The sequence below is a fragment of the Capra hircus genome, chromosome 1, assembly GCF_001704415.2.
Source record: "Capra hircus breed San Clemente chromosome 1, ASM170441v1, whole genome shotgun sequence".
Classification (NCBI taxonomy): Eukaryota; Metazoa; Chordata; class Mammalia; order Artiodactyla; family Bovidae; genus Capra; species Capra hircus.
In genome coordinates, this window is record NC_030808.1 from 121804489 (window position 1) to 121831107 (window position 26619).

General features: G+C 39.2%; 1 protein-coding gene across 1 annotated transcript in view; it reads left to right on the plus strand.

The window, feature by feature from the left end:
* The window catches only part of PLSCR4 (phospholipid scramblase 4), a 42291-nt gene continuing 38121 nt past the window's right edge, over positions 22450–26619 (plus strand). Inside the window, exon 1 of the mRNA XM_018049184.1 lies at positions 22450–22552. The gene's annotated coding sequence lies outside the window, so the exon portion shown is untranslated. The remainder of the gene's footprint in view (positions 22553–26619) is intronic.

Genomic DNA, 26619 nt, shown 5'->3' on the forward strand with positions numbered 1-26619 from the left:
TATCTTTGTTACTTATCTATTTTATACATAGTAGTGTATCTCTTAATCTCATTAGTTCAGTTCAGTTCAGTCACTCAGTCACTCTTTGTGACCCCATGAACTGCAGCATGCCAGGCCTCCCCGTTCATCACCAACTCCCGGAGTTCACTCAAACTCATTTCCATCGAGTCAGTGATGCCATCCAGCCATCTCATCCTCTGTCGTCCCCTTCTCCTCCTAATCCCCAGTCCCTCCCAGCATCAGAGTCTTTTCCAATCAGTCAACTCTTCGCATGAGGTGGCCAAAATATTGCAGTCTCAGCTTTAGCATCAGTCCTTCCAATGAACACTCAGGACTGATCTCCTTTAGAATGGACTGGTTGGATCTCCTTGCAGTCCAAGGGACTCTCAAGAGTCTTCTCCAACACCACGATTCAAAAGCATCAATTCTTCAGTGCTAAGCTTTCTTCACAGTCCAACTCTCACAGCCATACATGACCATAGGAAAAACCATAGCCTTGACTAGATGGACCTTTGTTGGCAAAGTAATGTCTCTGCTTTTTAATATGTTATCTAGATTGGTCATAACTTTCCTTCCAAGGAGAAAGCATCTTTGAATTTCATGGCTGCAATCACCATCTGCAGTGATTTTGGAGCCCCCCAAAATAAAGTGTGCCACTGTTTCCACTGTTTCCCCATCTATTTCCCATGAAATGATGGGACCGGATGCCATGATCTTAGTTTTCTGAATGTTGAGCTTTAAACCAACTTTTTCACTCCCCTCTTTCATTTCCGTCAAGAGGCTTTTTAGTTCCTCTTCACTTTCTGCCATAAAGGTGGTATCATCTGCATATCTGAGGTTATTGATATTTCTCCTGGAAATCTTGATTCCAGCTTGTGCTTCTTGCAGCCCAGCATTTCTCATGATGTACTCTGCATATAAATTAAATAATCAGGGTGACAATATACAGCCTTGGCATACTCCTTTTCCTATTTGAAACCAGTCTGTTGTTCCATGCCCAATTCTAACTGTTGCTTCCTGACCTGCATATAGGTTTCTCAAGAAGCAGGTCAGGTGGTCTGGTGTTCCCATCTCTTGAAGAATTTTCCACAGTTTATTGTGATCCACACAGTCAAAGTCTTTAACATAGTCAATAAAGCAGAAATATATGTTTTTTCTTGAACTCTCTTGCTTTTTTGATGATCCAGTGGATGTTGGCAATTTGATCTCTGGTTCCTCTGCCTTTTCTAAAACAAGCTTGAACATCTGGAAGTTCATGGTTCACGTATTGCTAAAGCCTGGCTTGGAGAATTTTGAGCATTACCTTACTAGCATGTGAGATGAGTGCAATTGTGCAGTAGTTTGAGCATTCTTTGGCATTGCCTTTCTTTGGGATTTGAATGAAGACTGACATTTTCCAGTCCTGTGGCCACTGCTGAGTTTTCCAAATTTGCTGGCCTATTGAGTGCAGCAATTTCACGCATCATCTTTCAGGATTTGAAGTAGCTCAACTGCAATTCCATCACCTCCACTAGCTTTGTTTGTAGTGATATTTTCCAAGGCCCACTTGACTTCACATTCCAGGATGTCTGGCTCTAGATGAGTGATCACACCATCATGATTGTCTTCATTGTGAAGATCCTTTGGTATAGTTCTTCTGTGTATTCTTGCCACCCCTTAATATCTTCTGCTTCTGTTAGGTCCATACCATTTCTGTACTTTATCGAGCCCATCTTTGCATGAAATGTTCCCTTGGTATCTCTAATTTTCTTGAAGAGATCTCTAGTCTTTCCCATCCTGTTCTTTTCCTCTGTTTCTTTGCATTGATCACTGAGGAAGGCTTTCTCATCTCTCCTTGCTATTCTTTGGAACTCTGCATTCAGATGCCTATATCTTCCCTTTTCTCCTTTGCATTTCACTTATCTTCTTTTCACAGCTATTTGTAAGGCCTCCCCAGACAGCCATTTTGCTTTTTTGCATTTCTTTTCCATGGGGATGGTCTTGATCCCTGTCTCCTGTACAATGTCACAAACCTCCATCCATAGTTCATCAGGCACTCTATCTATCAGATCTAGGCCCTTAAATCTATTTCTCACTTCCACTGTATAATCATAAGGGATTTGATTTAGGTCATACCTGAATGGTCTAGCGGTTTTCCCTACTTTCTTCAATTTAAGTCTGGATTTCGCAATAGGAGTTCATGATCTGAGCCACAGTCAGCTCCCGGTCTTATTTTTGCTGACTGTATAGAGCTTCTCCATCTTTGGCTGCAAAGAATATAATCAGTCTGATTTTGGTGTTGACCATCTGGTGATGTCCATGTGTAGAGTCTTCTCTTGTGTTGTTGGAAGAGGGTATTTGCTATGACCAGTGCATTCTCTTGGCAAAACTCTATTAGTCTTTGCCCTGCTTCATTCCATATTCCAAGGCCAAATTTGCCTGTTAACCCAGGTGTTTCTTGACTTCCTACTTTTGCATTCCAGTCCCCTATAATGAAAAGGACATCTTTTTTGGGTGTTAGTTCTAAAAGTCTTGTAGGTCTTCATAGAACTGTTCAACTTCAGCTTCTTCAGCATTACTGGTCAGGGCATAGGCTTGGATTACTGTGATATTGAATGGTTTGCCTTGGAAATGAACAGAGATCATTCTGTTGTTTTTGAGATTGCATCCAAGTACTGCATCTCAGACTCTTTTGTTAACCATGATGGCTACTCCATTTCTTCTAAGGGATTCCTGCCCACAGAAGTAGATATTATGGTCTTCTGAGTTAAGTTACCCATTCCAGTCCATTTTAGTTCACTGATTCCTAGAATGTTGACATTCACTCTTGCCATCTCCTGTTTGACCAATTCCAATTTGCCTTGATTCATGGACCTAACATTCCAGGTTCCTATGCAATATTGCTCTTTATAGCATCGGACCTTGCTTCTATAACCAGTCACATCCACAACTGGGTATTGTTTTTGCTTTGGCTCCATCCCTTCATTCTTTCTGGAGTTATTTCTCCACTGATCTCCAGTAGCATATTGGGCACCTACCGACCTGGGGAGTTTCTCTTTTGGTATCCTATCATTTTGCCTTTTCATACTGTTCATGGGGTTCTCAAGGCAAGAATACTGAAGTGGTTTGCCGTTCCCTTCTCCAGTGGACCACATTCTGTCAGCTCTCTCCACCATGACCCGCCTGTCTTGGGTGGCCCCACACAGCATGGCTTAGTTTCATTGAGTTAGACAAGGCTGTGGTGTGTGATCAGATTGACTAGCTTTCTGTGATTATGGTTTCAGTGTGTCTGTCCTCTGATGCCCTCTCACAACACCTACCGTCTTACTTTGGTTTCTCTTAACTTGGACTTGGGTATCTCTTCACGGCTGCTCCAGCAAAGCGCAGCTGCTCTTCCTTACCTTGGACAAGGGGTATCATGCCTAAATCTCATTTCCCCTTCCCCATTCTCTCTCTGTACTGGTAACCACAAGTTTGTTTTCTATATTGATGACTCTGTTTCTGTTTTTCTATACATAATCCTTGTATTTTTTTTCAAGTTCCACATGTAAGTGCTATCATAGAGTATCTATCATTCTCTGACATTTCATTAAATGTAATATTCTCTAGGTCTGTCCACGTTGCTGCAAGTGGCAGAATATTATTCTTTTTATGTCTGAGTAATATTCTATTTTATACACACACACACACACACACACACACACACACACACACGGGCTTCCATGGTGGCTCAGTGGTAAAGAATCTGCCTGCCAATTCAGCAGATGCAGGAGATGCACGTTCAATCCCTAGGTTGGGAAGATCCCCTGAAGAAGGAAACAGCAACCTACTCCAGTATTCTTGCCTGGGAAATCCCATGGACAAAGGAGCCTGGCAGTCTACAGTCCATGGGGTTGCAAAGAGTCAGGTACAAGTGAGTGCACACATCACAACAACCACATACTTATATACCACATCTTAATTCATTTGTCTGTGGATGGACACTTGGGTTGCTTCCATATCTCAGTTATTGTAAATAGTGCTATAATGAACAGTGGGATGCATGAATCCTTTGAATTAGTGTTTTTGCATTTGTTCTGGTTATATACCAAGGAGGGGAATTGTTGGATCACATGGTAGTTCTATTTTTTTTTTTTTTTTGAGAAACCTCCATACTGTTTTCCATATTGACTGCAGCAATTTACATTCCCACCAACAGTATACAAGGGTTTCCTTTTCTCCACGTTCTTGCCAACATTTGCTATTTGTAGACTTTTTGATGATAGCCATTCTGACAGGTATGAGATGGTATCTCATTGTTTTGACTTCATTTCTCTAATAATTACTGATGTTGAGCATTTCTTCATGTGACTGTAAATAATTTGTTTATCTTTTTTGGAAATATGTCTATTCAGACCTTTTGCCCATTTTATGATTGGGTTGTTTCTTCACATTGAGTTGTCTGTTCATGTATTTTGGATATTATCCCCTTGGTCATATCATTTGCAAATAACTTTCCCATTCTGGAAGCTGTCATTTTGTCATTCATTTTGTCATTGCTTTCCTTTACTGTGCAAAATCATTTAAGTTTCATTAGGTCCCATTTATTTATTTTTGCTTTTATTTCTTTTGCCTCAGGAGACAGATTCAAAAAATGTTGCTGTAATTTATGTCAGTCAGTGTTTTGCTTGCGTCTCTTTTGGGCTTTTTATGGTTTCGGGTCTTACATTTTAGTCTTTAATCTGTTTGGATTTATATTTGTATATGGTGTGAGAAAATGTTCTAATCTTACTATTTTATGTATGGCTGTCTAGTTTTGCCAATGCCACTTGTTAGACTGTCGTTTCTCCATTGTTTATTCTTGCCTCATTTGTTGTTGCTTTATTGTTCAGAGGGTGCATGGGTTTGTTTCTGGGCTGTCTTTTCTGTTCTATTGACCTATATATCTGTTTTTGTGCCAGTACCATGCCATTTGTTATTCAATGTGCAACCCTATGTCTTTTTATTGAGGCATTTAATCATCGACATTTAAAGTAACTATAGATAGGTATGTAATTAATGCCATTTTATTACTTTCTTTCCAGTTGTTTTTGTAGTTCTTCTTTATTCTGTTTATTCCCTTGCAGTTGACATTTTTAGTAGTATGATTGTGCTCCTTCTTTTTTAGTTCTTGTATATCTGTTGTAGGTTTTTGATTTGTGTTTATCTTGGGGTTCATAAATGATGACCTATATTTACTTATTTTAAGCTGGTAGTCCTGAATGATCTCCATTTCTTTCCTCTGCTCTCCGACATTGTGTTTTTGATGACTGCCAGGGTCCAGCCCCCGCAGGATCCAGGGGAACCTGAAGGAAAAACGGTGTTGGCGATTGATTTAGAGAGAGATAAGGAAAGAATATTATAGATGAGAAAATAGAGGAGAGAAAGAGGCTGATATTCCTTGGTTTACATAGAAAGCCAATAAAACTTTGAGACAAGAAGTTTGCCCTGTTCACGGAGGCCACAGGTGCCTTCCCGGTTTCCCGAGGGAGTGAAGACGCAGAACGTCTTCCCGTTCAGGTCTTAGAAACCCGGGCAGATAAGTGAACGCAGGGAGCCTCTATGCTCCAAGAGATCAGCCTGAAAAAGAAAGTAACAGAGAAAAAAAAGAAAAACACGGGGTGACCAAGCTTTTTCAAGCGAGGCCCATTGTTTTTATTTTCAAAAGGATCTTTTATACCTTTACTTGTACATAGAGGGAAATGAAAGATGCAAAGTCATACAGAGTCAGCCCAAACATTACACCTGTTTTGTCTTTATCGAAACCAGGATTTTTTCTGCAAACCTTTCCCATAAACAATATTGTGTACATTATCTTCTGGCCTTGAAGGCCTGTGAACATTTTATGACCCTCTTTTGATAGAGGCTTTTCAACCAGAAAACTTATTTTCCCTTGAAATGTTTTTTCTTATATTTCTAATCTATGTCAGCCTCAAAAAGTATTAAACAAGTTACATTTCTCACGGAGTAAAGGTGCAGTGAGTTACAAGAAAGAACCAATTAGCTCAAAAGTCTGATGTGGTTAATTTCAAGGCTACATTTGTTTTTCTTACTTTCTAACTATGTTAACTAATGCACTCCCAGGTGCACAGTGGATAAGAGATATGGTAACTTAGCAACAAGCATTGGCCAAATAATGAAATCCTATATTAACACTACTCTAATAACTTTTAAGTCTTCGAAAGGCTCTATGTTTTAGGCTTTCCATGCCTCTCACAGTTGGGAGGATGTAAATAATCACATGCGTAGCTGCAAGAGTCTGGATATATCTGCCAAGCAAGCTAAAATGCTAACAGAGGGGTTTTGATTGGAAATATTCTTTGCATGTCCAGAAGACTTATTGGCTATAGCCCTAAGTTGATTTTCTCCAGAAAAAGGTGGTCAGGAATAGCCCCCTGTTAATGTCAGAGGAGTTGGTGAAAGTCATGAAATAGTAAAATGGACAGATTCTGGTTTTGGGGTAGATGTTCGAGAAAGCCTAGGGAGCCCGTTGAGTTCTGAAGCCTTGCTTAACAGTTCTCTTCCACATGACTTTTGTCATGGGTGGGATCTCCCATGGTGGCTCCCGGCAGATGACATATTTTATATCTTTATGTTTATCCCTTAACTGTTTATTTTAGTTATAGCTATTTTTACTTTTTTTGTTGTCTTTCAATCTTCATACTGGCTTATTTAGGTGGTTGATCCTATCATCTCTATATATTTGCCTTTCCTAGTGGGATTTTCCCTTTTCCATAGATTCTTCCTTCTTTTCCACTTAGAAAAGACCTTTTAACATTTCCTTTAGGGTATGTTTATTATTGATGAATCCTTGTTTTTCTTTGTCTGAGAAGTTCTGTATGTCCCCTATTCTGAATGATAATCTTGCTGAGTAGAGTATCCTAGGTTACATGTTTTTCCCTTTTAGCACTCTGAATATATCACACTATTCCCATCTTGTCTGCCAAGTTTCTGCAGAGAAATCAGCTAATAGCTTATGGGGATTCCCTTGTACATGACTTTTTTTTTTTTTTTCTTTGGTCTTACTGTGTCTAGATTTCTTTAACTTCCACTATTTTTATTATGATAAGTGTTAATGTGGGTCTGTCTGGGTTCATCTTATTTGGGACCCTCTGTGCTGGCAGCTATCACCTTGCTGGGATGTGGAGCTGGAGATGAAGAGGCTAGAGTTGTTACGCAGTGTGAGGTACATCTTTCCATCTGCTCAGTGGCCATCACTACCTTATTAGGGGCAGGGTCTGATCCCAAGTTGCTAGAGCAGAAATCCTGTGAGTTGGGCCCAAGCTTGCTCTGTTCCCTTTAAAGGTGTATTTTTCCTTCTTCTCATACCAGGACCCTTGTCCTGGAGATGGAGAGTGCTGAAGCAAGTGGGGCCCATGTGCAGACAGAGTACATATGCTCTATCTGTGCAGGAACCCACAGCTCTGCTCAAGAGCTGTGCAGGAGTGTGCAGGAACCCATGCAGCTCTGGATGTAAGTTCCCTTTGTCCCTCACAGACTGTGATGCTCCAACTTCTGCCATCTCTGCCCTGTCATGGAACTGCCTCACAGGGCAGGTGAGGCCTGTGTGGATTCCCTGCATGTGTGCAAGGTGAGCTATTGTGGCGCAGCCCCATCACAGATCTGGGCTACTTCTGAGGCACTCCTTGAGTAAACACAAGCAATAGTCACCCCTACCCAAAACAGTCTCTGTCCTGGGACTGGGCCACCTCTGCATCCCATGGTCATGCCTTTTACTGGGTTGTGGTCATTCTGGATCCAGTGCCATAATATGACATGAGTGAGTAGGGCCTTAGCATTCACTTGGCCTGGGCTGGAGGATGTGTAGCATAGTTGTGGAAAACCCGGTGGTCACTAGAACAGACCTCTCTCTGTCCAGCCTCGGGGGCCAGCCAGCATGTGAAGACTCCTCATGAATGGAACCCAAGCTTCCCACAGCCCTTTTGTTTGTTTCAGTGTCTTCCAACCAGCCAAGGAGGCTTGTCTCCCTTGTGGAGATTCCCAGGACTAGAGGCCTCCCAGGGGCACAGGTCCCAGCTCAATCACTTTCCTCCCCTTTTTACTCAATTTTTATTTCTTACCATTTTGGTCGTACAGAAGTCCTACCAGTTTTCAGTAACAATTATTCATCATGTAGATGTATCTTTGATATGTTCATGGGGGAGTTGAGTTCCATGTTCTCTTACTCTGCTATCTTGATCTGAACCTGAAAGATAGAGAAATTTTGAGAAAAACTACTGGTTTCTAACTAAGTGGATTATGGTGCTACCAGTTAAGACAGGGAACATACAAGAAGGCACCTAAGGTAAAATCAGTTTTGTTTTAAATCTGTTGAATTTGGGATGCCACAGTCATACCCAAATGGCAATATCCAATAGCTAACCAAGTTTGTGAATCTGTAGTTGAGGTCAGAGATCTCTGTAGGAACTACAGTTTGGGGAATTTTGTATATGTGGGTAATCATTAAAAACATTTTCAAAGATGAGATTATCCATCTAATTTTAACAAATAATTTGCTACTATGGAACATGGGCATTTAAGTGTTGTGCAAGAAATGTAAAAGAGACAAACAACTGCAAAAGTGTAAGAACCAGAATGATGTGATGTCAGGGAACAGAGAGCCAAAGAGGATGCGTAAATAAAGACAATCATTTTCAGTGAATTTGGAAATACAGAGGACATTGGAAAACTATGAATCATTTCCACAGAGAGTTGGCAAACCAAGGCAGATTATAAGTAATTGAGAAATAAATGGAAAATAAGATAGCAGAAATGCTTTTTAGTTAAGACATGAGAAGAGACTTTATGGTGGATACAGGGAAAAGTAGTGACAACAGATTATTTTTGGATGGGAGGGATAAGCCTAAATTTTGGCTAAGGGAAAGAAAGGAAATAAGGGAAGAAGAAATTGAAGACATAGGAGGCAGACATTTCAAAGGGATGGGAGTAGAAAATTTAGATGAATTGCCAGGACTGAAGAAAAGGAGATGGGAGGAAGAGAGATGGTTCCTGATACATGTTATCAATCCAGAAAGGTACAGAGGTTGGCACAGTGTACTGACACAGGTTGGTCAGTTAAGATGGATTTGGCTAGACAGTCTGCAACACCAAAATTTCACATATGCCCAGTCTGGAATTGTTTGCTTTGCATTTAGTAAGTACAATCTTGAAATTAGGAATGAATTCAACTTTCTCTTCTATCCTGCACTTGTGTGGGTATGTGTGTGTATGTTTGAGTATATGTTTCTTCTCTTCTGTATTGGTTGAGTCTTCATAATACATATGGATTATTTTCACAACCAGAAAAATATTAAGAATGTTGCTATTAATATTGTGAACATAACAAGAATTAATGGTTGAGAGAAGTTGAACAGAAATATCTGACTAAATTCAAAGGGAGGGCCATGGACAGAGTTTCTTTCTTGTTGCATTAACTCAGAAAGCACTAGACCCACAAGTAACATACTTAATCAGAAAAAATATATACAAACATTGAAAGCAAAGTGACTCTATTCACTAGAAATTACTAGACTTATTTTTTAAATTTTTTTACTATTTGCTTTTAGAACCTATAAATAAATCCATTTCTGGTAGTCTGTGTCCCTAAGATTTAAAAGTCACCACAGTATAATTATGGTAGGAAGCAATATACTATGAGGATTAAACAAGAATAGAAATAGATTAGCAACACTTTTAATAATTGTAATATGTTTGTATGTGTGTGCTTAGTCACTCAGTTGAGTCCAACTCTTTGCAACCCTTTGGACTATAGCCCACCAGGCTCCTGTGTCCATGGGATTTTTCAGGCAAGAAATACTGGAATGGGTTGTCATTTCCTTCTACAAATATGTTTGTGAGTATTTATAGTTGAGTTGCTGATAAATCAGATTTGAAAGCTAATCTGATAAATCAGATTTGAAAGCTAATCTGATAAATCAGATTTGGCAAAATCGTTTTTCATATTGAGTCATCGGAAAACATATTCAATGGCTCTATTACTGTGAATTATACACTGAGTTACATTTCCAGTATTTTCCTTGTCTATTCATGAACATTTATGTTTTCCTCTGTATATTAAAAGATCATTTTAGCCAGTTCTTTAAAAGTTGGAAATTGTTGTACATTGTTAACATATCAATTTTAATGAGTTGATATTTTTAAAATATTGCTTCTTCTTATCCAAATCATTGCTTATAGTTCCTATATTTTACAACATTCATTAAAATTTCAGTCTTTTTCATAAAGGTTCTATCAATTTTTTTGTTAAATATATTCCTAAATTCCAAAATTGTCCCCATTGTGCATAGTATTTTTTGTAACTCTTGCCTTTTCAAGGACTGGTGGAGATGACATTGCTTGAGAGAGGCAGAAAACAAATGTAATGAGTGCATTCATAGATACAAAAATTTTTAACAAGTATATTACATAGTACTTGAAAAAGACAGATGGTACAGCAGTTACAAAGAACCTAGGATAGGAGTGTGACTCTGATATTCAAGAATCAGACTGATGCCACTGACCGCTGTAAAGTAAGAGTAAGAGAGCAATGGGAGGTGATGTTCAAGTTGCCAGATCATATAGTTCACTGGCTTTGACTGTGCCAAGACGGATAGAATAAAACCAAGCAAGTCGCTAGTTCTTTAATGAGGTACCCAGAGAAAAACTCTTGATGACTCAGTGTACTGCTAATCCCCTCTGCACAGAGCAGGAAAGATCTGTTCAGTTTCTTCTTGGCTTTTCTGTGTGAACTCTGGCTTCCAGGAATTAATCCAGTCCAAGAGTTAATGGTTCTGCATCAGTTGTCCACACCATGGTGACCATGAAACACACTGACCTCACCTACACACAGACAGCTGCAGGCATCAGCATCTGTGTGACTCAGGAGAAACAGACACATGGCAGTTGATGGTGGAGGATAGCGAGCTATCTTCCTGTCATCACCTTCACAGAATTCTTGCTCCACAAGAGCAAATTTCTTGACCAAATTCCATTCTCACTTTCCTATACTGCAAAGAAAATGATAAAAGTAAGAAATTAAAATGAAGCTATTTCTACATCCCAGTAGATAGCATTTATTACAAGAATTAATATGATAGTTTACAATGAATTTTGTGTAACTGATGATATTTTTCAAAGAACAATACTTTATTATAGACAACTGACAAACCAACAATCCGAAAAAGCTGTATAACACAAAGCTGTCATTGGATTTTTCACAGAGCTATCCAAGGCTATGGAAACATACTTTCCTGAAACGAGTATGAATATAATCAAAACAACTAATATCTTTTCAGCACTTATTGTTTACTGTATATTATATTAAATACTTCAAACAACTTTGGATGGTAAGCCTTATTAATATTTCATTACTCCAGAGGAAGACATAAATAGGAGCACCCACACATCAAGTAGCAGAGCTGGTCTTGTCTGACTGCAAGTCCAGGGAACCTAACATCTACTCACTGTTTATAAAATCACCCAAAAAGGTGGAAGTACCCAAATCTAAATGACATAGGACACTTGTAAAGATAGAAAGCTATATCACAAAACTCAATTCCAGTTGACCTGTTAAGACTGCAAAAGGAGAGTGGTTCAAAACTTGTTTGGACTTCAAGTCTGGTGGTCCAGTGGCTAAGATCCACACTCCCGATACAGGGGGCCTAATATCTATCCCTGGTCAGGGAACTAGATCCCATATGCCACAACTAAAAGATTCTGCATGCCTCAGCAAAAATAGAAGATCCTGTGTGCTTCAGCTAAGACCAAGTGCAGCTAAAAAAAAAGTCTTGTTTCCAAGGACAGGAGCTTCTGTGAAGTAAGTACTCTAACACTTGAAGATATGAGGGGCACACTTTTATCTTTCATTCAACCATCAAACAAAATGAAAGACATTTTTCTGTCTGGAATATTTGTCACTAAGCAAAGATCAAGACTATCAGATGGAACAATTAATACTTTGTGTTTTTAAAGTTTATTAAAAAATAATAACTTTCATATACCAAGAAATTGTGGCATTCTTTTTCAATGCCACAAGTGATTTCATTTGGCATTTATTTTGCTTTAATGTTCCCTTCTTCTAAATGTTTTCTATATCTGCTATCTATATCAAATAGAGATCATTTTTACCTGTTACTAAAATAATCCTGTCATGATATATTGGTTCATAATAAAAACAAACTATAAAAACACATGTTTTACTGAAAACAGCTGAAAATTTTGACATCATACCACCACAGAAAATTATTCACTATTATTATGGCCATATTATTTGAAAGCATGTAAATACAGTGTTATGAAAATGTGGAATAATTTTTGATTTCAAGAATTTCTGAGAATTCCTGGAAATTCCAATCTGTCATTCCTGAATGATGAATGTTAATATCAGTTGGGGATTTGGAAACATTATTCTGGATCATCAGCTTTCACACCTTTTAAAGCAGCAGATCCCTTTTATAAAACAAAATCTACCTTGGAAACTGAAGCAAAGATAAAAATGAGGCCCTGGCTATAGGAGATAGCAGAAAAATGAGATGTGATTCTGATATGACCTTTGTGGCCAAACTGCTGAGTGACTTGAGGGTCATTGCTTTTATTCCTCTAAGTCTTGGTTTCCTCATGAGTAAACGACAGTTGATGTAGCTCTTCTAGACACCAGGCATGTTGTAGGAGACAGTTGAGTTACTGTGGCAGGAAAGCTTTGCAAACCCAGGATGCTATTAGGTGCAAAGCCGACAAAGGATTTCTATACTACTGATACAACCCTTATAACATGGGACTGATAGGAAAAGCAGTGACTAGTGCCCCAGACTCCATACTATCCTGGCTGCTTTCCAAGGCTTCTCCCTCTCTCTGCTTGTGCCTTTCCCTTTTAAGGGCTGAGGGTGCAGAGAGAAGGGAACCCTTACACTGCCCACTGCCTGTGGGAATGTAAATTGGCACAAAAACTAAGGAGAACAGTTCGGAGCTTCCTTAAAAACTAAACATAGAGCTACCATATGACCCTGCAATCCCACTCCTGAGCATATATCTGGAGAAAAACATAATCTGAAAGAATACATGCAGCCTAATCTTCATTGCCAACAAAGGTCCGTCTAGTCAAGGCTACGGTTTTTCCACTGGTCATCTATGGATGTGAGAGTTGGACTGTGAACAAAGCTGAAAGCCGAAGAATTGATGCTTTTGAAATGTGGTATTGGAGAAGACTCTTGAGAGTCCCTTGGACTGCAAGGAGATCCAACCAGTCCATTCTGAAGGAGATCTGCCCTGGGATTTCTTTGGAAGGAATGATGCTAAAACTGAAACTCCAGTACTTTGGCCACCCCATGTGAAGAGTTGACTCACTGGAAAAGACTCTGATGCTAGGAGGGATTAGGGGCAGGAGGAGAAGCGGACAACAGAGGATGAGATGGCTGGATGGCATCACTGACTCGATGGACGTGAGTCTGAGTGAACTCCGGGAGTTGGTGATGGACAGGGAGGCCTGGCATGCTGTGATTCATGGGGTTGCAAAGAGTTGGACATGACTGAGCGACTGAGCTGAACTGAACTGAATGTTCACTGCAGCATTATAATAGGCAAGACCAGGAAGTAACATAATTTTCCGTTAACAGAATGGATAAAGAAGATGTGGTACATATATACAATGGAATATTACTCAACCATTAGCAAGAATGAAATAATGCCATTTGCAGCCACATAGATGGACCCAGAGATTATCATACTGAGTGAAGTAAGTCTGACAGAGAAGGAGAAATGTCACATGAAATACTTATATGTGGAATCTAAAAAGAAATGATACAAATGAACTTACAAAACAGACTTAGAAAATGAACTTACGGTTGTGAGGGTAGGGATGGAGTGAAGAGATAGTTAGGGAATCTGGAACGGACATGTATACACTGCTATATTTAAAATGATAACCAACAAGTTCCTACTATATAGCAAAGGGAACTCTACTGAGTGTTATATGGCAGCCTGTATGGGAGTTTGGGGAAGAATGGATACATGTATATGTTTGGCTGACTCCCTTCCCTGTTCACCTGAAACTATCATAACATTGTTAATCAGCTATACCCCAGTACAAAATGAAAGCTTAAAAAAAAAATAAAATGGAGCCATTCTATAATTAGTTCAGGTCAGGCAGTAACCCAGAAAATATACCTCTCACCACCTAAAAGTTATAGATTATAAAATAAGGAGTGTTATTTATGAGGGATTCCATATTTCACTGAAATGGGGGCCAGAAGGTTGTATTTCAGTCTGCAACTGCCATGAGATCCAGCGGAATGTGCCAGTTCCCCTCTTGACTTTGAAGGCCAGGAGGGCTTGGATGACTCCACTTTTCCACTCAGAGGATTCATGGCACCTCGTTCCCTGGCTGAACTCACACAGAAAAAGGAATCAGTGGTGTTCATCTGTGTCTGCAGTGCTCTTGTTAAGTGGAGCTCTGACATTGCTCAGGTCAGGGAGCTCTTTTTGCAAATAATAACTATTTACTAAAAAGTAATTGTCATGTTTACTTTCCATAACCTTGATACCAGCTTTTTAAAAAATATTACTACTTGTAAAAGCAAAAAATGCTTGCTAAAATAAACTTTAACAGAAGTATATAAAGATGAAGTTTCTTACACCCTCCAATCCTATCCCCCAGTATTTAATCATATACTTCCAAACTTTTCTCTATGTTTATTCAAATATACGTGTGTGTGTGTGTGTGTGTGTGTGTGTGTGTCTGTGTGTGATTTAGCAGATTTTTGTTTGTTTGTTTTCTTAGGGGGAAGGGGTGCTTGTTTATTTGCTTCCTATTTTTTCATGAGGCCATTCTGTATTTTGTTTTTTTTAAAAATATATATATTTATAGTAGGCAGTTTCTAAGTCAGTACATTTTTATAATGACTGTTCTATTTTGTGGATATACCAAAATTTGTTTCTACATTTCTGTATTGATGAATACTTGGATCTTTATACCACTTTGCTATTAAAAATGATACTGCAAGGACAAAACAACTCAATTTCAGTGAGCACCATATAGCTTTCAACAGAAAAATTTGCTCAGGAAAGGCTGTCTGCTCTAACCTCTGCCAGGATACTGCAGGCCAAGAATTAAATTTTTAGCTCCAGGGTACTCTTTCTCTTAAAGATGTAGTTTCTAAGTTGAGGGCATTAACTAAGCCTCAGCTTTCCTGTTTGTCTCTTGAATGCCAAAGGATATTACATGGCAAAGTGATAACAAGAGAATGACTGTAGTGCACTCAACTTTTTAAATGTGAAAACACATGATTGGTATAATTTACTGTCATCACATCAACATTAACACTATCATCACCTTATCAGTATTTGCAGGCAAACTCTTTCCATGGTCAAAGTTTTGGATCTAATATATAGTCTTGCACTAAGAGATGAGTCTCTGTATTCTCGTCTCAAGTTAAACTGCTTGGGGCTGGATGCATGTCTGGAATCTTCTGTACAATGTATTCGACAGGTGTTCTTTGAAGCTTCTGGAGTGTAGTAAGAATTAGAAAGTGACTGAAAATATGTCATCCTCCCCTGCAAATTCTAGTCCTTATTTTCAGCTCTAACACACTGAGATGCAAAATTACTTCTACATAGTTCAAATACTCTAAGATAACTGGGTATCTTTTCCTTATTCCCAAATCTAATCTTTCTTCTGGACTAAACATCCTCTGCTTTTCAAACAAAGTCATATATCTGCTGGGGTTCAGCCCCGGTGGATCCAGGGTGATTCGAAGGTGGGGACGGCGTCGGCGTTCTTGGAAAAATACATATTTAATTACAGATATATAGAGGATTAGAAACAGATAGTGTAGTGGGAAAATTAGTGGAGAAAAAGAGGCTGAATAACTTGGTTTACGTGGAATAGCATCCATGCTCCAGATGGGAATTCAGCCAGAAAAATGGGGAATAAGAAAGAAACGACATGGGGGAATCAGTCTTTCTGGAAACTGATACAATTTCTTTATTTTGGGGTTTGCTTATATACCTTTTGTTACACATAGGGATGAATACAGAGTCACGCTGGGGTCAGCAGTCCTGACCTTCATCAAAATCAGGTGCTTCACATAAATATATAAAAAAAAGGTCTTAGGGATATTACATCATCTTCTGGCCTTGAGACCTGCTGACACTTTATGATCCTTTCTTTCTGATAACCAAAAAACTTATTTTTTCCAAGGGTGTTTTTTCTTAAACCAGGCACCACCCTCCAAATAAAGTTGCATTCCTATAGGGTGAGGGTGTAGTGAGTTACAATGAAGAAAGGAATTTATTTAACCCAGGGTTAACATGATTAATCTTAAACGTTAATACTTATTTCTCCTATATGCTTAAAGGTTAATACTTATTTCTCCTATATGCTTAAAGGTTAATACTTATTTCTCCTATACGTTAGTTACATTCTTTATAAGGGCAGGGAATATGGAGATTTAGCAGCAAACATCAGCCCAACAAATGAAAATCCTTTCACCAATGTTCCCCTTAAGATCTATTTAGTCTTAAGGTAGTGATAAAGTTACATTTTTACATAGCAAGGACACAGTGATTTATAACAAAGTACAGTGATCTATTACAAAAGAGAAAATTCATTAACTCAAAAAGTCTAGTATTGCTAACCTTAAAAACTACTATATTTCCTTTCTATATTCCAAATACATTGATTAATATATTCCCAGGTGCCTAAGGATACGGAGGCCTGGCGGCAATCATTGACTCAACAATGAAAAAAAGCCCTATGCTAATTAAGACTTTCAAAATACTCCAAACTCTCTGCTGTTTATCGTTAAGAGGTAGTAAACAATCACTTGCATAGTGGCAGGAGTATGGATAATCCTGTCACACAAGCTAGTCTGTCAGCAGAGAGGTTTGACCTGAAACACCTTTGTCACACCCAGGGTAGGGAATTAGCAGCAATTATTGGCACAACAAATGAAAAACCCTTCACCAATATTATTCTTAACCAACTCACTATACTAATAATTTCCAACTCCCCAAAAGAATTTGCCTTTAGTAAGTCTAAAACATCTCGGGCCTCTCAGGTTGGGAGGCTGTAAACAAACAATCACATGTGGCCGGACGAACCTATACAGGCGGGCTAGATAACCTTCAGAGGAGTCCATAAGCTGAAACACTCTTGTCACACCCAGGAATTATTGCCTTAGAGCTGCATGTTTACTCCTTCTCCGAGAGAAACGGTTATGGGGGAGAGCATAAAACAGACTCTGGTTTTGGAGTAGGTGCTTGGGAACAGGGGGTTTCCTGACGCTTGATCATGCCTTTGCGTATGCCAAGCCTCCTTCCTCATGACCTTTGCCATGGGCGGAGTTCCTCACACTGGCCCCGGGCATATATCCAGACAGACTCTAAGATGACTCTTTAAAATACTTTAAGTTCTACAAACCTATTTGAGATGAGGTCCCAGGAACTAAGTGATACTTCAAACACATTCTGAGCACTGCAGATTATAGTAAAACTAGGTGCCCTTCCTTGATTGGACACTGGATATCTCCTAATGGAGACTGAGTTTACATCAAGACACATGAGAAGGCTAAATCATACTGAGCATGCAGTCTACTCAACCATTTAGATTTTTATTTATTTTGCATAAATGCTAGAAGCTTACCAATTAGGGTTTTATTTTTAATAGATATCAACTGATATAATAAAAAGGGCAGTGGACTTAAAGTCAAAATATCTGGATTAAATCCCTGCAAAAATATTCATAAAGTCATTCAACAACATAGAGCAAACTTATAAATGTATTATTCAAATCTCTCAGTTTAAGTTTTCTCATGTTTAATTTGGGCTTGATAAAGGTTAAAGATGAAGTAAACTTGAAGTTTCAAAAGTGATTTATAAAGAACTGTGTGATCATTAAGTATTGTTTTTAAAAAAAACTTAAGTGAGAACATTCATTAATTCTTTTTAATTCCATCATGTGAGTTTTGCCCAGCTATTTCTTTACTAAAAGACATTTGATAAGAGATAGAGTTAGCAATTATATTAAATATGACTGTGTGTATGCTAAGTTGCTTCTACTGTGTCCAACTCTTTACGATCCAATGGACTGTAGCCTGCCAGGCTCTTCTGTCCATAGGATTCTTCAGCCATGAATACTGGAGTCAGCTGCCATGCCCTCCTCCAGGGGATTTTCCCAACCCAGGGATTGAAACTGCATCTCTTACATCTCCTGTATTGGCAGGCAGGTTCTTTACCACAACACCTGGGAAGCAATTTAAATATATGTAAACCAAAATTCCCCTTCATGGATCACAGCCTTGTGGCGAAGGGGCTTGCATAACCCAATGAAGCTATGAGCCATGACATGCAGAGCCATCCAAAATGTACAGGTCATAGTGAAGAGTTCTGACAAAATATAGTCTACTGAAGGAGGGGATGGCAAACCACTCCAATATTCTTGCCATGAGAACCCCATGAACAGTCAAAAAGATATGTCACCAGAATATGAGTCCTCCAGGTCGGAAGGTGTCCAATATGCTACTGGGGAAGAGCAGAGGACAATTACTAATAGCTCCAGGATGAAGCAGCTGGGCCAAAGTGGAAATGCTTAGTTGTGGATGTGTCTGGTGGTAAAAGTAAAATCTGATGCTGAAAAGAACAATATTGCATAGGAACCTGGAATGTTAGGTTCATGAATCAAGATAAATTGAAAGTGGTCAAGCAGGAGATGGCAAGAGTGAACATCAACATCTTAGGGATTAGTGAGTTAAAATGGACAGGAATGGGCGAATTTAAGTCAGATGACCATTAATATCTACTACCGTGGGCAGGAATCCCTTAGAAGAAATGGAGTAGCCCTAGGAGTCAACAAGAGTCCAAAATCGAGTACTTGGGTATAATCTCAAAAACGACAGAATGATCTTGGTTTGTTTCCAAGGCAAGCCATTCAACACCACAGTAATCCAAGTCTATGTGCCAACCACAAATGTCAAACAAGCTGAAATCAAATGGTTCTGTGAAGACCTACAAGACTTTCTAGAACTAATACCAAAAGAAGATGTCCTTTTCATATAGGGGATTGGAATGAAGAAGTAGGAAGTCAAGAGATAACTGGAGTAACAGTCAGGTTTGGCCATGGAGTACAAAATGAAGCAGGGCAAAGCCTAACAATTTCGTCAAAAGAACACACTGGTCATAACAAACACACTTTTCTAACAACATAAGAGATGATTCTACACATGGACATCACCAGATGGTTGACACCCAAATCAAATTGATTATATTCTTTGTAACCAAAGATGGAGAAGCTTTATACAATCAGCAAAAACAAGACCAGGAGCTGACTGTGGCTCAGATCATGAGTTCCTTCTTATAAAATTCAAGCTTAAATTGAAGAAAGCAGGGAAAACCAGTAGGCCATTCAGCTATGACATAAATCAAATCCCTTATGATTATACAGTGAAAGTGATAAATAGATTCAAGGGATTAGATCTGGTAGACAGAGTGCCTAAAGAACTATGGAGGGAGGTTTGTAACATTGTACAGAGATAGTGACCAAAACCATTCCAAAGAAAAAGAAATGCATGAAGGCAACCTCAGTGGTTGTCTGAGGAGGTTTGACAAATAGCTGAGGAAAGAACAGAAGCAAAAGTCAAGGGGAAAAGGGGAAAGATATACTGAATACAAGAATGCAAGGAATACTAAAGGAAATTCCCCATCTTGAAGGGAAGTAAAAACAGACAAAACTCCTTATCTATAAGAAGAAAATGAAGAGCACATTATTACATATTTGTGAATAAATGTGAAAACTATTTTTCACCTGTTAATAATTATAAACGACAACTGACTGCCTTGGAAAAACCTAACATTAAATTCCACAGTTTATAATTTATGTGCATGTAAAATACTATAGCAATGACATACAGGATTGAGGCACTGAAAAGTGCTTTGCAAATTTCTTAATTTTATGTAAATTTTAAGTCTAAGCAGACTGTGATAATGTAATTAAAAAAAAACAGTAAAAAGAATAATACAAAGAGATGTAGCTAAGGAGCACTGAAAATAGGATTTAGGACTACACTAAAGCCTTTGACTGTGTGAATCACAATAAACTGTGGAAAATTCTTAGAGATGGGAATACCAGACCACTTTACCTCCCTCCTGAGAAATCTGTGTGCAGGTCAAGAAGCAACAGTTAGAACCAGACATGGAACAACAGACTGGTTCCAAATTGGGAAAGGAGTATGGCAAGGCTGTATATGGTCACCTTGCTTATTTAATTCATATGCAATGCACATCATGTGAAATGCTGGGCTGGATGAAACACAAGCTGGAATCAAGATTGCCAGGAGAAATATCTATAACCTCAGATATGCAAATGACACCACCCTTATGGTTGAAAGTGAAGAGGAACTAAAGAGCCTTTTAATGAGGGTTAAAGAGGAGAATGAAAAAGCTGGCTTAAAACTCAAAATTCAAAAGAGTAAGGTCATGGCATCCAGTCCCATCACTTCATGGCAAACAGATGTGGAAACAATGGAAACAGTGAGAGACTTTATTTTATTGGGTTCCAAAATCACTGCAGATGGTGACTGCAGCCATGAAATTAAAAGATTCTTGCTCCCTGGAAGAAAAACTATGATCAACCTAGACAGCATATTAAAAAGCAGATACATTACTTTACTGACAAAGGTGCATCTAGTCAAAACTATGGATTTTCCAGTAGTCATGTATGGATGTGAGAGTTGGACCATAAAGAAAGCTGAGCACAAAAGTATTGATGCTTTTGAACTGTGGTATTAGAGAAGATTCTTGAGAGTCCCTTGAACTGCAAAGAGATCAAACCAGTCAATCCTGAAGGAAATCAGTCCTGTATATTCATTGGAAGGACTGATGCTGAAGCTGAAGCTCCAATTTGGCCACCTGGTGCGAAGAACTGACTTATTTGAAAAGGCCCTGATACTGGGAAAGATTGAAGGCAGGAGGAGAAGGGGACAACAGAAGATGAGATGGTTGGATGGCATCACGGACTTGATGGACATGAAGTTGAGCAAGCTCTGGGAGTTAATAATGGACAGCAAAGCCTGGTGTGCTGCAGTTCATGGGGTTACAAGGAGTAGAAAACGACTGAGCGACGGAATTGAACTGAAAGTACGATTACTACAAAAAAAATAATAGAGAATTTTTCATACCCTGAAGGATTTGAGTTGGATCATCACCAGATCAGGAATTTCAGAAAGACATAGGTTTCATCATTACTTTTCCTCTCAAAACTTGGGATTTGGGGCATATGCCTTACTTTCAACTGTTTCTTTATCCCTCCCCAAAGCAGGATGTTCCATGAGACATGTTTCACTCTTGAATTACTGGGGCCTGTTCATGTGACCACCATGGATGTTTGCATTAATAAACTCCATTTCTGAATCACTCTCATGAATTCAAAACAAAACTAACAGGTAGTATTATATTTAGCTGTAGTTTTTGGCACCACTCCGTTTTATGCTTTCAATCTAACATTATTTCAGTATGTGGCTAATGTCCCATGTAATTACTACTGAGAGATACAATAAGAATTTAAAAAATCTATTTCGCACGCATGATTGCAAATACCATACATAAAAGAAAAATGGAAAATTCCAGTTCTCCACTCCCATATGCTTTCCCCTAACTAAACTTCTCCCTTAGTAGGGGCACTGCCAAGCTCCCTTTAGAATTTAATCTAACTTACTTTTGTCCAGTTCTGTTTCTTTACAGTGTCAGGGACCCCCAGTTCCTGTCGGTGGGTTGTTTTCCTCCCCGTGGACCACAGACCTGAACCTCTGTAGTTTGAAAACAATACTTGTGCCTAACAACAGTAGTTAACGAATGCCATTTTTCTCTCAGAAAACACAGGCAACTCAGCTCCTCCATCGCTCTCTCCTGGCACCCCTTGCTTCCTCCCTCCAACATCAAACTGGCCTCCTCCAGCCCTGTGGAAAGGAAAACAAATGCCTGGGCCCCGCGCCCCAGTGTTTCCAGCCAGCACTGCATCGCCAAAGCCAAGTCTCCAAGCCAAAGGGTTGGGGGGGGGGGGGGTGGGACAGATGCAAATTAACAGGGTTCTTACGAAAGACTGTTTTTTTTTTTTTTTTTCTTTTCCTTCCTGGACTCCGAAATCTCTGTCAGGAAGCCCTGCCTCACAGGTTCAAGAAAATGCCTCTTGGATTACAGGCCGCCGTCGACTTGCTCTTATCTCTTTCCTCACCTCACAGGAGAGCGGTGACAACTAATTCTTCCTCATTTCCTGCGCCTGGTGTTTTTACTTGCTAGCAGGCTCCAAGCCGCGGCCGCGCCCCCAGGAACCGCTGACCCCGACTGCGGAGCTCCCAGCGCAGGGGCGGGGCGGGAGGGCACCCCGGGAGGGTCCCTGCCCCGGACCCCGCCCCCGGCCCGCGCCCCTCCCCCACGGGACTCGTTGGGTTTTCATTTCAAAATCCTTCTCTTCCTTCTTCCTTTTCCCGACCCGCCCCTTAGTCTTCCTCCGCGGATAACATCAGGCCCTGGGCCCGGCGTCCCGGATGCCGAGCGGACGGCCGGCCGGGCGGTGAGTGGGGCTGCGCGGGCGGAGAGCGGGGTCGCGGGCGCCCAGAGCAGAGGTTCGAGGCCAGCGGACTCGAGGGCGCGCGGCGTCCTGGGCTCGATGCGCCCCGCGCCGCATCCTCAGGCGGTTTCCGAAGTTTTGGGCTGTCGGGAGGGAGCCGTCTCCGGCGCTGGGTGGGGGTCGGTGTCCCCCGTCCCCCGGGTCTGAAGTCGGCGGCCGTGGCCTTGGGACAGAGGCTCTGTTGGGGAGACCGTCCCTCCTGCGCAGAAGCGGCCCCGGGAGACAGGCTGTGTTGCCCCGCCTCGCTGCGCCCCTTTCCCGCGTCTCCTGCGCGGGACTGGGCTCCGCTGGGGTCTCGGGCTGCCCCTCCAGCCTCCGCACAGTGCTGGGGACCCAGGTCAGGTTAACTCGCAGGTAAAAGGGTTTGCGGTCACTTCTGGACGTGCTTTCTGGCAGAGGGACGGGAGAACCCATCAGTTTTACATTCAGGTAAACTGGTGAAGAAGGAAATGGCAACCCACTCCAGTATTCTTCCCTGGAGAATCCCAGGGACAGAGGGGCCTGGTGGGCTGCCGTCTATGGGGTCGCACAGAGTCGGACAAACCGAAGCGACTTAGCAGCAGCGAACTGGCAGGCTACAGTCCACGGGGTCACAAAGAGTCAGACAGCTGAGCAACTTCACTTCAAACTGCCGGGGAGGGGGCTTGCAGGGTTTCAGGGAGCAGTTGCTTAGTTTCTACAGAATAAAACGTTTTTATTTCAAGACTGAAGAGTTTCCTTTCATTTGTTTTTCTGGTCTTATCTTCTCTTAGGATCTACAATTTAGTTTTTACTTTTTTGTTGCATGTTTAGTAGGTATCCACTCAAACTAGTACAAAGATGAAGATACTATGCAGTAAGGTTTTCCCACCTTCTTAAAGGGTAAATCTTTAGTGTTTTTTCTTGGGTGTGACTACATTAGGAGTAGAAGGATAACCTCCATCTATCTACCTCAATAAACCTATCGTGGGAAAACTTGGAACGCCAGCATCATTTCCAGGAAATTTGGAAAAGCGAAGAATGGTCATGATCATATCCTTTGACGTTGTAGTGTAGGCCAGTGAGGTAGGCAGGAGGACACATTAACATTCTCATTAGAAAAAACACAAAATTAGCCCTTTTTACACATAATGCAATTGTGTACCTTGAAAGCAACCTAAAATCTCATAAAAAAGAATTTAATGAAGTGTCTAATTGCATCTAACTGCAATTTTAAATTTTCAATAGATATTATATATCTAAACTAGAATATAGATTAAAACAAAATAAGCCATTTAATATGGCATGAAATAACTTGGAAAATGTATTTTTAAAGAGGCATAAAGCCCTAGAGACAGATGAAAATATGCTATGTGAGAATGTATAGGTGAAAATATAGTAAAACACATTGTTCTAAAGATATAATTTCTCTGAAAGAACATATAAATTAAACAGCATCATAACCAATGGGGGGGGGAGTGATTTCAAAACAACTGTTCAACTCAAGTGAAAAAACAACTACATGCCAGAAAGATTTCAATTCCAAGGAAAGTGTACATATGTGAATGGGGATTTTTACTATAAAATAAAAGGTATTATAAAGCTATAATGATTTAAAGGCCATAGAATAGGAAATAGATCTACCAAAGTAGGAAACTGAAGAGACATACAAGAGTAAAAGGAAAGCTTACATTTGATAAGCATACTTCTAAAGTCAGGGAATGGAGAAGAAATAACATTTAATTGATCATGTAGGATAATTACATATTTATTTGGGTAACCTAATAATAAAACTTGAACTTTCCCTCACTTTTAACATACCAATGAAATGCAGATGATTTAAACAATTTAAGTCTTAAATATATGAAACCTAGAAAAGCTGAATGAGTATTTGTGAGTGTCGCATGTGGGAAAGCATTTTTGAGATTGATAGAAAAACCTAAAGCCCATGTAGGGACATGATTCTTAACATTTGCAAGAAAATATATATATATATATACAAATGGCAATTGTTAGTAGAAAAAGAGCTAATTTTCTAATATGCCTAGAACTCTCATTAAGGACTGAGGATTAAACAATTTGAGAATGGAAAGTGTTAACTTGCTCAGTGGTGTCTGATTCTTTGTGACCCCATGGACTGTAGTCTGCCAAGCTCCTCTCTCCATGGAATTCTCCAGGCAAGAATACTGGAGTGGGTTGCCATGCCCTTCTCCAGAGGATCTTCTGGACCCAGGGATGGAACACAGGTTTCCTGCATTGCAGGCAGATTCTTTACCATCTGAGAATAAAGAATGTCAATTCCAAGTAAGAGAAACACAAATGACAAGTGGCAGAAAGACCCTCAGCTCTGTTAACAGGAAAATGCAGAGTAAGATAGTGTTTTGCCTGTTTCATAGATTTTGAAAGTGTGATAATTCTCTGATAATGTGATGAGAGAAATATACTCTTAGTGGAAATGTATTGATAAAACTTTTTTATGGTGATAACAAAATTTTCAAATATTCATTCACTTACTAAAATTCATCATGCTCCTTCCTAAGTGTGCAAGTAAATGTGTGTCAAAGGTGGTCACAGTAGGATTGTTGTTAGTAGAAAATTTGGGCATAGTTTTGTAACCATTGATTGGAATTTAGTTATATAATTTATTGTACATCTACAATGGATTGTAATAGTTTAAAATATTTGTTAGTTCTAAGTGTTCTAAAGTGAAAATATGTCCAAAGTATATTATAAGTTGAAACGCAAACAGAAACAAGTTGACACACAGTATGTGTAAATATTTGTGTATGTCTGTATGTTTATTATATATATGTGTGCTTTATCATGGTCTGAAATTGAACCTGCGATAGCTCTGAGGATGAATGTATTATATGTATATTCATGTTCTTTTACATAGTTCTGTAATATATGCATGTTTATAATGAAAAGTAATATTACAATAGGAAAAATAAAATAATAGTAAGGGTCCTGAGGGCATAAATGGTAATTTATGCATATAATTCCTTTATGGATGTGTTAGTTGTCATTCAGTGTAGAAGAAATATATTTTCTATCACAAAGCTTTTCTTTTTCTTTGCTCTATTTGCTTTCTTTTTGAATGTTCTCTTTCAGGTTCTTTCTTTGAAAATCCCTTCCTTTATCTGGTTCCTTAGCATTGATTGCTATGATTTCCTATAGGCACACAATTGAAAAGTTGAAAACTTTTGCCTGAGGCATTTCACAGCCTGTTAATATTTTCATAAACAGAAAACATAGTTAATTTTCATACACTTTTATATTAAAGTAGCATTGTCCTTAAGTCACTTGTATAGTACTCGTTCTTCAGGAAGAGAGAGACACTGTCCTTTATAAAGGAAAGTATTTAAAATTAAACTTCATTTTTGTAATAGTCTAATTTTTTTTACAGTTTAGTCAAAAAAATATATGGCAAAAATATAGTAAAAATTAATAACAATATTCTTAAAGTTTTAATATTATTCAGATAAATAACATGAAAATAATTTAAAAAAACTAGCAAACAGTAAAATGGACACATGACAGGCAGTTCACAGAAGTGTAACTGAAAGTGACTTTTAAGCAAATAATAAAAACTGTTTGAGATATGGAAAATAAACCTGAAATATTTCACCTTTCAGTTTGTAATGACAAAACTTTTGATAAAACATAGTGTTAGGAATGTAACACAATTTTATCGGTTTGTGAGCTGATTCAGATTCATGGAGAAGAGTTTTACAGTAATATCAAAAATGCGCAAAACTTTAGACAGGCAGTTCTGCTTCCAAGGATTTAATACACAAATACACAGAGAAGTATGTATAAATTTATTTCAGCATTGTTTGTAATGTCATACAATTGGGAACAGTTTAAATTTTCATCAAATAGCCTGTTGAACTGTGGTGTAGTCATTTAAAAAAAATAAGGTTATATGAACTGAAGTGTAATCAACATCAAGATATTTTAATAAAAAGCAAAATAAAAAACAGTATATAGGAAACTGCCATTTGTATTAGAAGGTAACAGATAGTAGAAAATCTGCCTGCAATGCAGGAGAC